Below are 14838 nucleotides of genomic sequence, written 5' to 3'. Positions count from 1 at the left end.
CTCAGATGGAAACCCAGTTCTAAGCATAGAAGGGAAAGCAGAAAGGTGGAAGGAGTATATAGAGGGTCTATACAAGGACAATGTACTTGAGTATAATATTATCGAAATCGAAGAGGATGTAGGAGAAGGTGAAATAGGAGATATGATACTGCATGTAGAGCTTGACAGAGCACTGAAAGACCTGAGTCGAAACAAGGCCCCGGGAGTAGACAAGATTCCATTAGAACTACTGACAGCCTTGGGAGAGTCAGTTCTGACAAAATTCTACCTTTTGGTATGAGACAGGCGAAATACCCTCATACTTCAAGAAGAATATAATAATTCCAATCACAAAGAAAGCAGGCGTGGACAGATGTGAAAATTACCTATCAGTTTAATAAGTCACAGCTGTAAAATACTAACGCGCATTCTTTACAGACGAATGGATAAAACTTATAGAAGCCGACCTCGGGGAAGATCACCTTGGATTCCTTAGTAATGTTGGAACACGTGAGGCAATACCTACCCTACGACGTATCTTAGAAGAAAGATTAAGGAAAGGCAAATCTACGAATCTAGCATTTGTAGACTTAGAGAAAGCTTTTGACAATGTTGGTTGTAATACTCTCTTTCAAATTCTGAAGGTGGCAGGGGTAAAATACAGGGAGCGAAAGGCTATTTACAATCTGTACAGAAAGCAGTTGGCAGTTATAAGAGTCGGGGGGTATCAAAGGGATGCAGTGGTTGGGAAGGGAGTGAGACAGGGTTGTAGCCTGTCCCCGTTGTTATTCAATCTGTATATTGAGCAAGCAATGAAGGAAACAAAAGAAAAGTTCGGAGTAGGTATTAAAATCCATGGAGAAGAAATAAAAACTCTGACAGAATTACAATGTCATCGGCGAACGTCAGAGACAGCAAAGGACTTGGAATAGCAGTTGAACAAAATGGACAGTGTCTTGAAAGGAGGGTATAAGATGAACATCAACAAAAGCAAAACGAGGCTGATGCTGAGGGATTTTGATTAGGAAATGACACACTTAAAGTTGTAAAGGAGTTTTGCTATTTGGGGAGCAAAATAACTGATGATGGCCGAAGTAGAGAGGATATAAAATATAGAATGGCAATGGCAAGGAAAGCGTTTGTGAAGAAGAAAATTTTGTTAACATCGAGTATAGATTTAAATGTCAGGAAGTGGTTTCTGAAAATATTTGTATTGGAGTGTAGCCATGTATGGAAGTGAAACATGGACGATAAATAGCTTAGACAAGAAGAGAATAGAAGCTTTCGAAATGTGGTTCTACAGAAGAGTGCTGAAGATTAGATGGGTAGATCACATACTTAATGAGGAGGTATTGAATAGAATTGGGGAGAAGAGGAGCTTGTGGCACAACTTGACTAGAAGAAGGGATCGGTTGGTAGGACATGTTCTGAGACACCGAGGGATCACCAATTTAGTATCGGAGGGCAGCTTTGAGGGTAAAAAACGGCGAGGGAGACCAAGAGATGAATACACTAAGCAGATTCAGAAGGATGTAGGTTGCAGTAGGTACTGGCAGATGATGAAGCTTGCACAGGATAGAGTAGCATGGAGAGCTGCATCAGACCAGTCTCAGGACTGAAGACCAAAACAACAACCAATATTGTCTAGATTCTCCAGTAATAATAAACATGCAAGGTGTACGATTGCTCCTATCACACCTCCTTTTATACTCTAAAAATCCACAGTGATTGCACATGATCACCCCAATCAAACTATTTTGTGAGCTGGATGTCCATTGTACTAATGCACCAATACCCCCAAGGAGGATGAAGCATTTTATGTGTTAAACTGTACCCAGTTATAAGGGGGATATTTCCAGAGTCGGCGTCCAATGTTATGAGATTAGGGCTGCTAGTGTAATATTTAATTCTAATTACAGCGATAAATAAATTTTGCTGGTTTCCTAGGACGACGCGGTTTCGAATGTGAGGCGTGTGCCAGAGGAGGCATGTGGCCAGAACAAATGGGCTTTTCTGGCAATCCGTGGTTACAACGAAAAGTTCCAGTAGGCCAGCTAGTCGGTTATTGCACACAGCTACAGGAGTAAGTCCCAGCCACAGTGCCCTTTCGATAGCTAAACAGCAAACTAATACACAGTGTGCATTGGGCTGTCTCTGTGATCGCATGTGTTGCATGTATTCCCCTTGGAAAATTGAGTCATTCAATATCGATAACTGCCAAGTGTTGGCAATGAACGTGTTGATAACATCCTAATTCCTACCACTCCAATCACTTCCAGACCCCCACCACGTCAGGGTGGTGCACTATGGCGGACACACGCGTCCACCAAACTGGCTACGGCCGTCCGACCTCTGAGCGTTGGCGCTGGTTGCTCATGAGGAGATTGGCGAGTGACGTGTGGACACTGGACATGTGCATTCAGGATGTATTTCAGCGATATCCAACATCTGGCCATGACAACTACTGCTACGGCCTGGATTGTGGTATTTTCTGTGTCTTTGTCCTATCCCCTAACAAATCCTTTCTCCTCCTCCTCCTCCTCCTCCTCCTTCCGAATGTAGTGGAGAGAACCAATTTAGGAATTCTACAAAGGTTTAAAAATCCAATCGCAATATCCAATCCCCGTTTAATCAATTTATTGTTGTTGCTTTATTGCGAGCACACATACCAGTCCGAAATCTCCACAGATTTTCTATGGACACAGCATGCAGCTGAGCTGAAATTTGAAATTTTCAGCTACCTCCAGCTTAATGGACTTTCTATAAATGACTTAACTGCATCAGTATACACCAATAGGAGGCAACGGGAATAAATAACAGTAGGGTTCGGAAATTGGGAAGCTGTAGGATCGAATCCCATCAAATATTCTAATCCTAGTAATCCACCAATAGAAAGCAACGGAAAACTGTCCCACACGAAGGGCATCGATTTAATTAATTAGACAATCAATCTGATGGAGATATTACCTCACTCTAAGAAATGCACAGGTGGGGTTTACTAGGTAAATGCTGCTTTGTGTGTGATTCGATCCGACCATGGCCAATGGTGCATGCAGTCCTAGCAGGGTTACACTACAGGACATGACCGGTTGTGAGGAGGGGGGGTGGAGGGAGAGAGAGGGGGATAGGGGAAAGAGAGAGAGAGCATGTGCTTGAACAGGAATTTCTCAGCAATCAAATAATAAAGGACAGCCACCATCAGAAGCTCTTTTGTTTGGGGATTACTGCAACGTCTGCTCTCATAGTGGCCAGTCACGGACCTGAGCAGGGGTAGCGTGGCCTCCACATATAGTAATACGTGGAATGACAAGCCCAGTGAAGTGTTTGGGCGTGTGGGCTAAAAAAAAATTTCGAAGTTGTTTAATATTCCAAGTATCTTCTCACCCTCAAAGAATTTGTAGGGAATGGAATTTTGTCTATTTAAATATTTAAAGTAAATAAATGAACTATATGATATACACTGTCTTGTATCCCTTAAATTGTTTAAATAAAGAATCTTTCACACATTGTCTTGTGTATGAGAAACTTTTTAACCCTTTATTTGGCAAATGGTGAAAATAAAAAAAAATTAAGTGCTTATATCTATTTATTATACTTAAAGAAATACAATTCAGTCAGTTTTAGAAATTTTTGACAAAAATTATGAAAATTATGAAACGTTGCTTACAAGCAACATTGCCAGCAGTAGATCACACTTATACATATTACAGGAAAAAGGAGTTTGCCGATAACCTCAAGCAAAATGTTTGCTGTACGTGAATAATTTAATTTATAAACACATTTATGCATTCCTGCTGTGTAATAGAACTGTTTCATTTTCCCTTCTTGTTCTTCTTGCAATGGAATTTTTGGAAACAGTTCCTCTTTGGATCGAAGTACAATACTAGATTGCAATTGGAACACATGACTGTAGAATATTCAGACGGACAATAACGACAACGACCTTTGGGACCGTATACAGGCCAATGCTCCATATTATCAAATCGGACATCTTGTGTAACAGTCGGAGCTGTTGCCTTCCTCCTCTTCTTTTATGGTGGTGGTTTGTCTGTTGAAGGTCTTCCTACTTTACTTTTACCTGAAAATATCAAACCATTGGCAGTATCTGCCCTAAATGACTTTGATGAGGTCTTCTTGTCCAGAGATTCTCTTCGAAAAATGCAGGCAAGCATTTAAAACACTCAGATCTAGAATAAATCCAAACCATCTCATGTACCATCGCCTAGTTTTCATTGGTACTCTGTAGAGCTCTATCAGCATACCAGCAAGATCAACTCCTCCCATGTGCTTGTTGTACTGACGTACATTACTGGGACAGGGCACATCAATTCTTTTTTGATTGCTGTCCCATCGTTTTCCTGTTGAGAGTGGTTGGACACCAAAAAACGAGCTTGCAAGTGTCACGATTTTATAGCCTGCCCACCTTACTAAAATGAGGTCGGAGTGACTGTCCTTCCTGTAGTCATAGCTGACTCGTCATTCAGTAACCGCTTCTCGTCATGTAGAGGACAGTTCTTTATTCAGTTCTTCCTTATGGTGCCCATGGACTCAATGTTTTGATGTTTTTTAAGTATGTTTTAAGTTCAAGGCTGCAAAATAAATTGTCAAAATAAAAGTATTCCAATTCCATTATTTTCACGTCATCAGCAAGATCAGTTATCATCCCCTTGCCAGTATAGGGAAGAAAATCATAGACAACTCTAGACACACCAGCACGAACAAAAATCTTAAAACGCCACTTGTGTGGCTTATTTGAATATATTGGCGCAAATTACCTGCTCTTGTACCTTTATATGCAACCATCTTCTCATCTGTAGAAAATGCCGACTCTTGTTTCTGCTCACGGCAGTTCTATACAATTGACTCAAGAACAGGTCTTATTTTCAAAAGTCTTTCAGAACAGTTCACAGCATTCTCATTGCTCGTAAAATGCAGGTATCGGCGGAGTTTCTGAAAGCGCTTCAAACTGAAAATGCTGGTGAATTTTTCACAGTTCATTGACTGAGACCAATAGTCAGTCTACTAAGACATAGAAAGAAGACCCATGTACATCAGAACACCGAAAAATTGTTCTATTTAATTTATATTGCTGTTTACTGACGTGTAGTTTGTTGGTCAGAGTTTAAGTTCGTTTCCTGCACAATTTTGTCAATTAGTTCTGAATCAAAGAATCTTCTGAAATAACCCAGTGGTGTATTGCCTTCATCAGAAAACACAGGAGAGAGACTTTCTGCCCTAGCAGTTGTATCTTCCTTTACCCACATGTAAGTGACTGCTTTTGTAATTTACTTTTTCACTTGACTGCCACTTGCACTAGAAGGATTCACTGCAGAAGGTCCTTGCACATGTTCAGCTTCTGAGATTTCACTTCCTAAATCAGAATCAGTGTCTGGTATAACTTGGTTATGGAACTGAGATTGACGCTCTGGAATCACTACAGCCTGCCAAAGCTTCGAGTTCAGTGTCTTCAGATTCACTTAGATCAGACAAAGCCGGGTTTTCTAGTGGAACTACTATTCCTCTCGCTTTTTCAATTCCATAAAATATTCTGGAATCCATTGCTAAAAAGCCCCTAAAAATAAAAATATCTTCTCTGTCACACCGTAAACATGTGTAATATACTAATGGCACATGTCCCAACTATAGGCAATGTTGCTCACAGGCAACATAAAAGTTTTATACTACTTACGTATTTCCAAACAAAGATTGAAATATTTCTGCTGTAAACTTACCTCTGGGTATATCTTGCCAGTAATCTTAGCAGTTTTTCTTCAATCTATTTAAATCCACTCTTTTAGAACCAAAATAAGACACCTCTGTTGCTCACACGAGGAGATCTCTGTAACACCACTGCACAAACTGCTATCTCGTGTGGAAAACCTTAAGCTATTACAAAAACTGGCGTTGGCAGTGTGTAAAGGAATGTTGCCTGGAGGCAGTAATGCCAGTAAAATGCACTGGGAAGAGTTTGTTGTCCCATAAGGCCAAGGTAAATGTGATGTTGCTTGAAAGCAACACTGCCAAATAAAGGGTTAAACAATATTCCATACACTGCAATCAATTTTCCACCTGCTAGCCAATCAATTGGGTCTTTTTCCAGACAAATTCCTGGAGGGGGAGGGGAGGGGAGGGGAACTGCTGGGGGTGTCCCAGATAGGGAGGGGTTAATTAATTGGTCGATTTAATTAATTAGTCAAATGGGTCCATATCATAAGTGTGCTTGTATTGCGAGACAATTTCCAGAGGGGTGGTGGAGAAGGAGGAGAAGTGGGGAGAAGGAGAGGGAAGGGAGGAGTGTGGAGGGTTTCTTGGAATGACGGATTATCCTCAGATGGTCATAATCCACTTAGCATAATAGTAAGTTAAGGACTCGTCAATCAAAAGAGAACAATAGGTTTTCCAATGAATATATGCTTGCTCCTGATGGAGGCAACCTGCGCTAACAAAATGTGCTGATCCTTTCCTTACCCAACTACTCCTGTTCACAGACAAATGTGAGTTCACTGGGGAGGGACTGTGTTCTGAATTCGCTAAACAGCCATGTCTGGCAGCCAAAAACCCTCATGCTAAGCACATTCCGAGGCTTCGGTGCCTGTTGGATATTTGTTTGTTGGCAGGCATTCCAGACTGTCGTGTAACTGGGCCGTACCTCCTTCCACTCTAACTGGTCTTGCATATCTTATGTTTCTACAAAAGATATTGGGGCCGTTCTTGAAAGCTGTGCCTCTGATTGCCCATCAGGAAATGTGGTTTCAGCATGATGATGCACCAACTCGCTTGTATCGTGCAGTTCGCAGACATCCGAACAAACGATATGGTGACAGATGGACAGGGCGAGGAGTCTTAACACAAACAAATGTGCTTAAGTGATAAACAGGTGTTCCGTTATGTTTCATTTCGAATTGTTTTGTATTGCCTTATGCGTAATTTAATCCCTCAAACAGAAGTGGATGAGTTAAAAATCGAAGTTGAAACCATTGTAGAACTGAAACGGTACATTCCTGGGCATGGGTTTGTACTCAAAATATTCTTTCCTGTCTCCCTTCTACAAGTCCTAGAAGTTTGTCCGAACACCCGGCATTCAGATTTTTAGTTCGACTATCGATCGTTTATATGCTTGGACAGCGTTTTGTGTTTGTTCTTAGTTTTGACAATTATTAGCGAAAAGTGTTTTACCGTGGAACACACTTCAGACTTTCACACTTTAATAGACCTTTACTCCATTTTGTTATTCTATTTTGAAATGACAGCATTCACTTTAGGAGTGGTGCACTTTCTTTCTGAAATTACAATTACTCCGGAAAAGTAAGATTTTTGACAAATGAGAGACTGTTCCAAGATACAACATGGTCATGTACCTGGGTACAAATATCAGTTCAAATCGTTGCAATCGAGAAAAAAATTTGTCAGTAGTGTATTTCTCTATGAGAAATGTCTTACGTTATTACTCTACTACACAAGAATAATCAGCAAGCGAAATCAATCGTTTTATCAAAAACCAGTTAGAAGTTAACAACGATCTGAAATAGAAGCTGTTGCAGCTATCACAAATTTCCCTTTACGAGACTGGTAACTTCGTTAATACATTACATAAACATACTTCTTTTGCAAATCTCATATACTCCATGGTGCAAGGTCTTCCGTTTGAAGGTACGAGATGGTTTGTGACTCACGAACTATAACTTATTCATCCACACGTTATGTAACTAGTCAAAATTTAACAATATTTTATTCACCACAAAATTCTTTAACCATAGAACAGACAGTATCCTCAAATATCTTTAATATATTACACAACACTAAATATGTAGAACTCGTTATATTTGCAAACCCTGCAGAAAACAAAACCTCAGGCCCCACAACAGCAGCAGTCGAAAATGCCAGGAACTACTTACCGCGTCCTCTAGTACGCGTTGCTTCATATAGTTCTAAAATCGGTGACTAACTGAAACACCGACCAAGAAAGAAGATGTGTTTGTAGGTACACTATCCTATGCCCCCCCCCCCCCCTATTCTCATATTGTCATAAATGGAGCACCAGAAACAGATATTGCTTACATACAGTTGTAGTCAGTTTCGTATTCTAGGATCCCAGTCACATTTCTTTAGAATAGTAAATAGCGTTTGCAGGAGCTCTTTATTTTAGTCTCTGAAAGTACCGGTTCACATGCGATTAACTTTAATCTTCAGCATATACTCGAGAAATGAAGATCAAGTACTTTCAACTAAATTCTGTCCTTCATACAATAAAGCAGCCGCCACAGTGGTATGGAATCAGCCCCCGTGGTCTCACTTCACCCCAATAGACCCCGTCAGACCTTTTTCGTTTTCGATTATAGTGCTTTGCGAAACTCCGGGCCAAAGTAACATTCACATGTTGCGTCACTGTCAAGCAAAATAGAAATAATTGCTGCTGCATGGTACAGATGGTAACAAAGAAACATGCAATGATACGAACATAACTGACGTTTTTGTTCAAAGACAGTAGTCACATTGCAAAAGGCGGAACGTGTTCTTCATAAAGCATGTGATCACCAAACACAGCTGTGCGTGCTCTGTAACCAGCTCCCAAGCTGGGCACGAGGTTGGTAAGGAAATGTGGTAGAGCGTTCCATTCCTCAACAAGTTTGACTGAGAACTCTGGATGGTCGCTGGACTATGTAGGCGAGCTGCGGTATGCATCCCCAATGCATAACGACGTGGCCCACGGGGTTTAAGTTTGCCGAACATGCACTCATTCAAAGACCTCCTACACCAGTGCTTTCGATGCGATCACACATTGTCGTCCTTAAAAGTACAGTGAGGGTCGCATACAGCCTGAAAAGATACGCATGGGAAACGAATGCAGTGTCACAATGCCGCTGACCTGCGAGTGTACCATGATCAATTTGCCCAACCAACGGTATGCCTCTCCAAAACATAACACGTGAGCGCATCGGAACGATTATATGGAGAATTCTCGTCGTACCCTCATATGGCCAGAAGTGGGAGCACGTAATGCACCCAGGAACGTCGCCGAATTTCAAGATCACTTACTGTCCTCCTGTTTTTGAGGGGAAAGACGACCCGCAAATAATAAATATAACCTCTTCTATTCGTAAGCTGTTCATCGCAAGGAGACGGTATTTGCGTTGTGTACAGCGGCCAAAATGAACGATCAGTTACTTAACACAATTCGCTCGTGTTGTATGATTATAGAGATCGTTTATTTATTGGCGAGAGATAGTGATTTCGATTTTCCCTTGGTTTGTATTGTTTCAAGATACAGAGATCACAGCTTCCGCAGCAAAAGGAGCAAAAAAGGTCATGCGGACATATGGCCAGAAATGCGTTCCCAGTGAGGTAGGCCATTTTGATGGCGAAGGTAAGAGATCATTATCAGAGAAGGTATCAATGACACTTGAGAGCGCACCAGACGAATGGGAATGTTCTGCCTCTATCAGTGTTCCAGCTGCACACTCTAGGGGGCGCAATGTTATCCACGAGGGCGGTGCACTCGCACTTTGTTATCAGGGGCAACGGCCGTGCACCGCAAAGTTATGTGCAGACTATGAACGTAACTATACAGCCGATTTTGGTAGGCTTTACGTTAGTCAAATATTCGAATCAGTTACATTTTCTGAAAATTTGAAGCAAGCCATGTTAATAAGCCAGTATCTTTCACTAATACCTCATTTATCGCTTTTGCCAGCCGTTGTGGCCGATCGTTTCTAGGCGCTTCAGTCCGGAACCGCGCTGCTGCTACGGTCGCAGGTTCGAATCCTGTCTCGGGCATGGGTGTGTGTGCTGTCCTTAGAACTACTTAAACCTAACTACCCTAGGTCTAGGGGACTGATGACCTCAGATGTTAAGTCCCATAGTACTCAGAGCCATTTGAACCATTTATCACTATCTCTGTTGGTGTCTCGTTGTTTACATTGACAATAATTCATTAAGATCATAAGAAAGAACTAATTCATTGACCAGAGACTGTTGAATGACGGAAGTCTGTCACCTGTCATAATGTTTTTATTGTACACTAGCTGACAGCCGGCACTGTCGGTCGGGGTGTTCACTTTGCTAGTTTTCCACAACGAGGAACCTTGCACGCACACCTGCCAGTAGGCTCGGCGTGGGATGATGCGCTTGGCACAGCTGCTTCGAGTATCTGCACGCCTCTGTGGCGAGGCCTACAACCGTTTGCGCCTCATAGTTGAAAGCTGCCAAAAGCGCTGCCTGGTGTCACTTCACTCGACTTCACTCGACTGCACGAGTGGCTCGGCAGTAAAGAGTCCTACAACGATGCATTCATGTAGGCGCATTCAGCGGCGTATGTCGATACCGTCAGCAAAATATGTTGCTAACAGAGTGAGCAGCAAGGATAAATATAAACATTAAGCACACTCCGGCAGTTCTTCACACATCTTGGTGTTCATGACGTCGGATCTCCCGAATTATGTGTGGCATCATGATATAATTTTGTATGTGCCTTTCGCTGCGAATGTCTGCGAAATTTGTTACGAATAGAGTTAGTAGTACAGAAGCAAATTTCAACATCAGGCATGGTGCGGCTGATTTTCATGCATCTCATCGTTTATGATGCCGCACCTCCTGAATTATGATTGTTACCTGTCAGTAAGGGGTATGTGCACAAACTTTGGTCCATATCAGTCCAGTGGTCTAGGGGGAGATGTGCCACATACGTACATACATCAATTTTTTGTAATATGTGTGGGTTCTTTCCACGTAAACAGTGCAGTTACAATCGTCTACTGTGTGTATCTGAATAACCCAATTCCTTCTGTCCTTCACTTGAGACAGTTCCACACCACCAGTCAGAGACGTTAATCACACCTACCGTTATCTAAGATTAACACAGCTATTTCATGGAGACTACGAAAATATTCAGATTTCGTAAGTCCCCCAAATAAAAAATAAGAGTAGTCATAACAGTTGTGAGAGAACTAGTTCTGTATTTGTTTTTCGCATTTACCACTACATATTTCCCGTGTGTCTTTCCTAAAATACGCTCGTATAGCATATTGAAATAGTACTGTGTTTACGACACAATAAATTCTTTTAAAGCTGAGGGCCTCATGAGCTAAATGAAGAAGAGAGTTTCAACTACAGGGTGAGGCATAATAAAGAGCGATTTTTGAAAAGGTGTTAAATAAAGACACTTTTTCTGTTTCATAATCTTAAAATATACGAAAAAGTGTTTTCTGTAACAGTAAAACGTCAGTTACTTTTTCACCGAGCGAGGTGGCGCAGTGGTTAGCACACTGGACTCGCATTCGGGAGGACGACGGTTCAATCCCGTCTCCGTCCGTCCTGATTTAGGTTTTCCCTGAATCGCTTCAGGCATATGTCGGGATGGTTCCTTTGAAAGGGCACGGCCGATTTCCTTCCCCATCCTTCCCTCACCCGAGCTGGCGCTCCGTCTCTAATGACCTCGTGTCGAAGGGACGTTAAACACTAATGTCCTCCTCCTCCTCAGTTACTTTTTCAAGATGTCTTATTATGGCGTCCGCTTAGAAGCACGCATTCCTCCAGCCAGACCTTGTACTGACTCATCACACTTCCTGTCGCATCCACTCTTTCAGGGCTTCAGTTGTTCAAGGTGGGTTATCTTGCTAAACTTTCCGCTTCAGATAACCCCAAAGAAAAAGTCACAAACATGTGACGTCCAGTGAACGAGAGGGCCATGCAATGTACCCATTTCGGGAGGCCATATCATTTGGAAACAAACGACTGACAATATTCATGCTTACTAGCGCAGTGTGGGACGTTGCTCCGTCCTGCTGGAAACATTTACTCCACAACTTGCACACAATGAAGTGAACGATGAGACATAAGTTTTCTAAAACGTCTGCGTATCTCTGCGAAGTCACTGTTACAACTTAAAAATCGTTTGGCCTTATGATCCCTAATTGAAGACATTACGAACCACGCAGTAACTATTGCCCAGTGCAGTGGTTGCTGATGCAGTTCTCTAGTATTAACGTCACTGCAAAATCGAAAGTTCTGCTTGTTCACATAACTGGAGAGACGGAAGTGAGCTTCATCCCTCATCCACAAACGGTTTACAATGTCCTGGTCCCGACTAATCATGACCAAAACTTTTAATTAGAAGCGGCTGCGGATCACATAATCTATTCCCTTAAGGACCTGTACCGTTTAGATTTTGTAGGGGTGAAAGTGCAAATCCTGGGGTAAAATCCGTCCTACCGTTATCTTTGAAATCCCAAGTGTAGCGCTGTGCCGGTGAACTGAGCGACGAGTGTGTCTCTCAATGGCAACTGTAAAGGCTAGGCGCACCGCAGCGCGCGTTTTTGCAACTTCACAGGTTCAAATGGGACCGCGCAAACTGCGACGCGACGCGACTGGGACGCGACACGCGCCTGCGCCAGGTCGCGCGGCTTTGTGGTAGCGGCGCAGTTTCTCGCGCCGCGCGTCACGCGGGTACTGACGGATGTGTGAGGCGGGGAGCGGGAGGGCAGTTCTGCCATATACTCACTTCGGCATGGCGCATACGGACAGTGGAAGTATTGTCCATCCGAAGAGTACGGCCTGTAATGTAAACTGAAGTTTTCTATCACTGAGCAGTGTTCTTTTTTTCGCTGTTTAAGCGCTCCGTCCATTTTCGTTAGCACGTAATAGTTTTCATTTACATACATATGTACAGTTCTTTTGTTTTGTTTATTCTTTGTCAAAAACCCCAATGCACAGTTTAATAACCGGTGAGCAATTAGCCACTGAAAGTATATCGTCTGCCTCCACAATGTTTTCAGAACGTAAGAAGGGACAGACGATTTACCGTGAGGGTAGTGAATAAGGAAGTAAGGAATATTATAAAATCGTGTCATCTAGAAGCAAGACAGGAAAGTAAAACAAGGTTACCTACTTGCTGCCTCTTATGCTGAAGTATCTCTGCGATCCGTTACAAAAAGTCGGGAAGGCATAATTTCCACAGGTATGACCCCTTTGCGCTCCTGGTAAAAAGCGTCCGAGATAGTAAAACTTACGTACTTCATATCATCATGCGGGTATGGGTCTAATAAGAGACGTTATACTTCGTACATTGCAAGCCCGAAATAGTCGAGAAGCCATCTTAAATAACGATGTTTTAATCGGCTCGTCGTGACGAGGAAAAGTATTTCAGTGGTTGCATACACGCTATCAGCGTTAATAAACTAATTACACAACAGGCTACACAAAGGAATTAGTGTCGGTACTAATATAAAAGTAGGAATATCCTGAAAGAGTGTGGTGATATGTAGAAATGTAATGGTGACAAAGGCAGATCTACTTTCATGACAATGTTTTCGGAACGATGTGAACTCTTCCTCTCACAAAGCACACTTGCTGGCTTCCGCATTCTTGTCGATCGATTTATTCCCAGCTGCTGACGATACACTGGCCATTGTGTTGTGCCACGTATCAGTTGTTTACTTTTCTCAGTAACAACTATTTTATTCGCGAACCACGGACTGTCAGTTTGGCAAGGCGTTGGTGAGGAACCGGCATCAGTAGTGTGCGTGGTATCCCGCCTGAAGACCACGCTCTTCATTACTTTGCTATTGCTCAGATAAAGAAAAGGAATAAAACTCCTTTGGTAAGTTTCCATTTCAGTCGCTGGTGTTAAAAATAAAATGGGTTGTGGGATTCAACCAAAATTCCAACAGAATTAACGATTTATTTTCGTGTGAGTTGTTAACCTCTTCTCATTCGAAGAAGCAACACCATTTGCGAGTAACGGCCACACTTCTCTTGTTGAAGGGTTTGAGAGCACTTCTTTTGCCAAAACACAATATGATTTGCATAAACTCATTTTTGCAGCAGTTATTGTGACACACTGTTTCAGAAATCTGTCTCATTAAACAAGTAAATGGGCGACCAGAGAGCCGAATATCTTATCAAAAAACTCATTGTGACGGTTTGTGGCAACATAAGAGAAGAAATTTCATGTTTACTTTCATATTAGGACACTCTTGTCTCACTAGCTGTCGATAACTCTTAAAAAATTAGTCAGTGGAATGAAAAAAAATAAATAGGGAAGTGTAACTACTGATATACCGTGATAGATAAGAAAGCTCAGTGTGTTTACGACGTGGCAAAGTGTGGTTCAAATGGCTCTGAGCACTATGGGACTTAAAATCTGAGGTCATCAGTCCCATAGAACTTAGAACTACTTAAACCTAACTAACCTAGGGGCGTGACACACATCCATGCCCGAGGCAGGATTCGAACCTGCGATCGTAGCGGTCGCGCGGTTCCAGACTGAAGCGCCTAGAACCACTTGGCCACACCGGCCGGCGAGGCAAAGTACTCTCCTCCTTGTGTCGTCATTCGCCAAAATCTCGTTTCGATGTCTCGAGCGGTTTAGGAAATACCAGTGATGTAGGAATATTTCATTCCCGTGGCGTAAGATTGGGAGTGAATGCGCTACATGGGATCCATTTTCTCGAAATCGAAGACAGATGGAGACCTCCTCCTAAATCTAAACAAAAATTTAATATGTTAGCTGAATTTCATACTCAGAAACATATGGTGTAATACGCACCAAACGCTAAATCATAGCGCCCCCTATTTTTCATTGCAAACTTTTTGAGTTTTGCGTAGTGACTTACTAAAATGTGTAGATCCCAGTAAGCATGACCATTAGCGAGATGATGGGCACTTGGCCAAGACGTTCACACATAAAGCTACAAGTACGGAAAAAAATCAAATATTTTCAGTGAATAGTTTCTGTAAATTATTAGAGAAAGATAAAAAGGTGCGCGCGCTTCGGTTCTGTCATTGCAGAGCGTCGCCAGTCGGCGCGTGCTAAGTACGGTGTAACATGTCGCAATATGCACTGCAGCCGCGCGACTCGTGCGG

The sequence above is a fragment of the Schistocerca gregaria genome, unplaced genomic scaffold, assembly GCF_023897955.1.
Source record: "Schistocerca gregaria isolate iqSchGreg1 unplaced genomic scaffold, iqSchGreg1.2 ptg000077l, whole genome shotgun sequence".
NCBI classification, from domain to species: Eukaryota; Metazoa; Arthropoda; class Insecta; order Orthoptera; family Acrididae; genus Schistocerca; species Schistocerca gregaria.
This window is presented reverse-complemented; position numbering follows the sequence as displayed.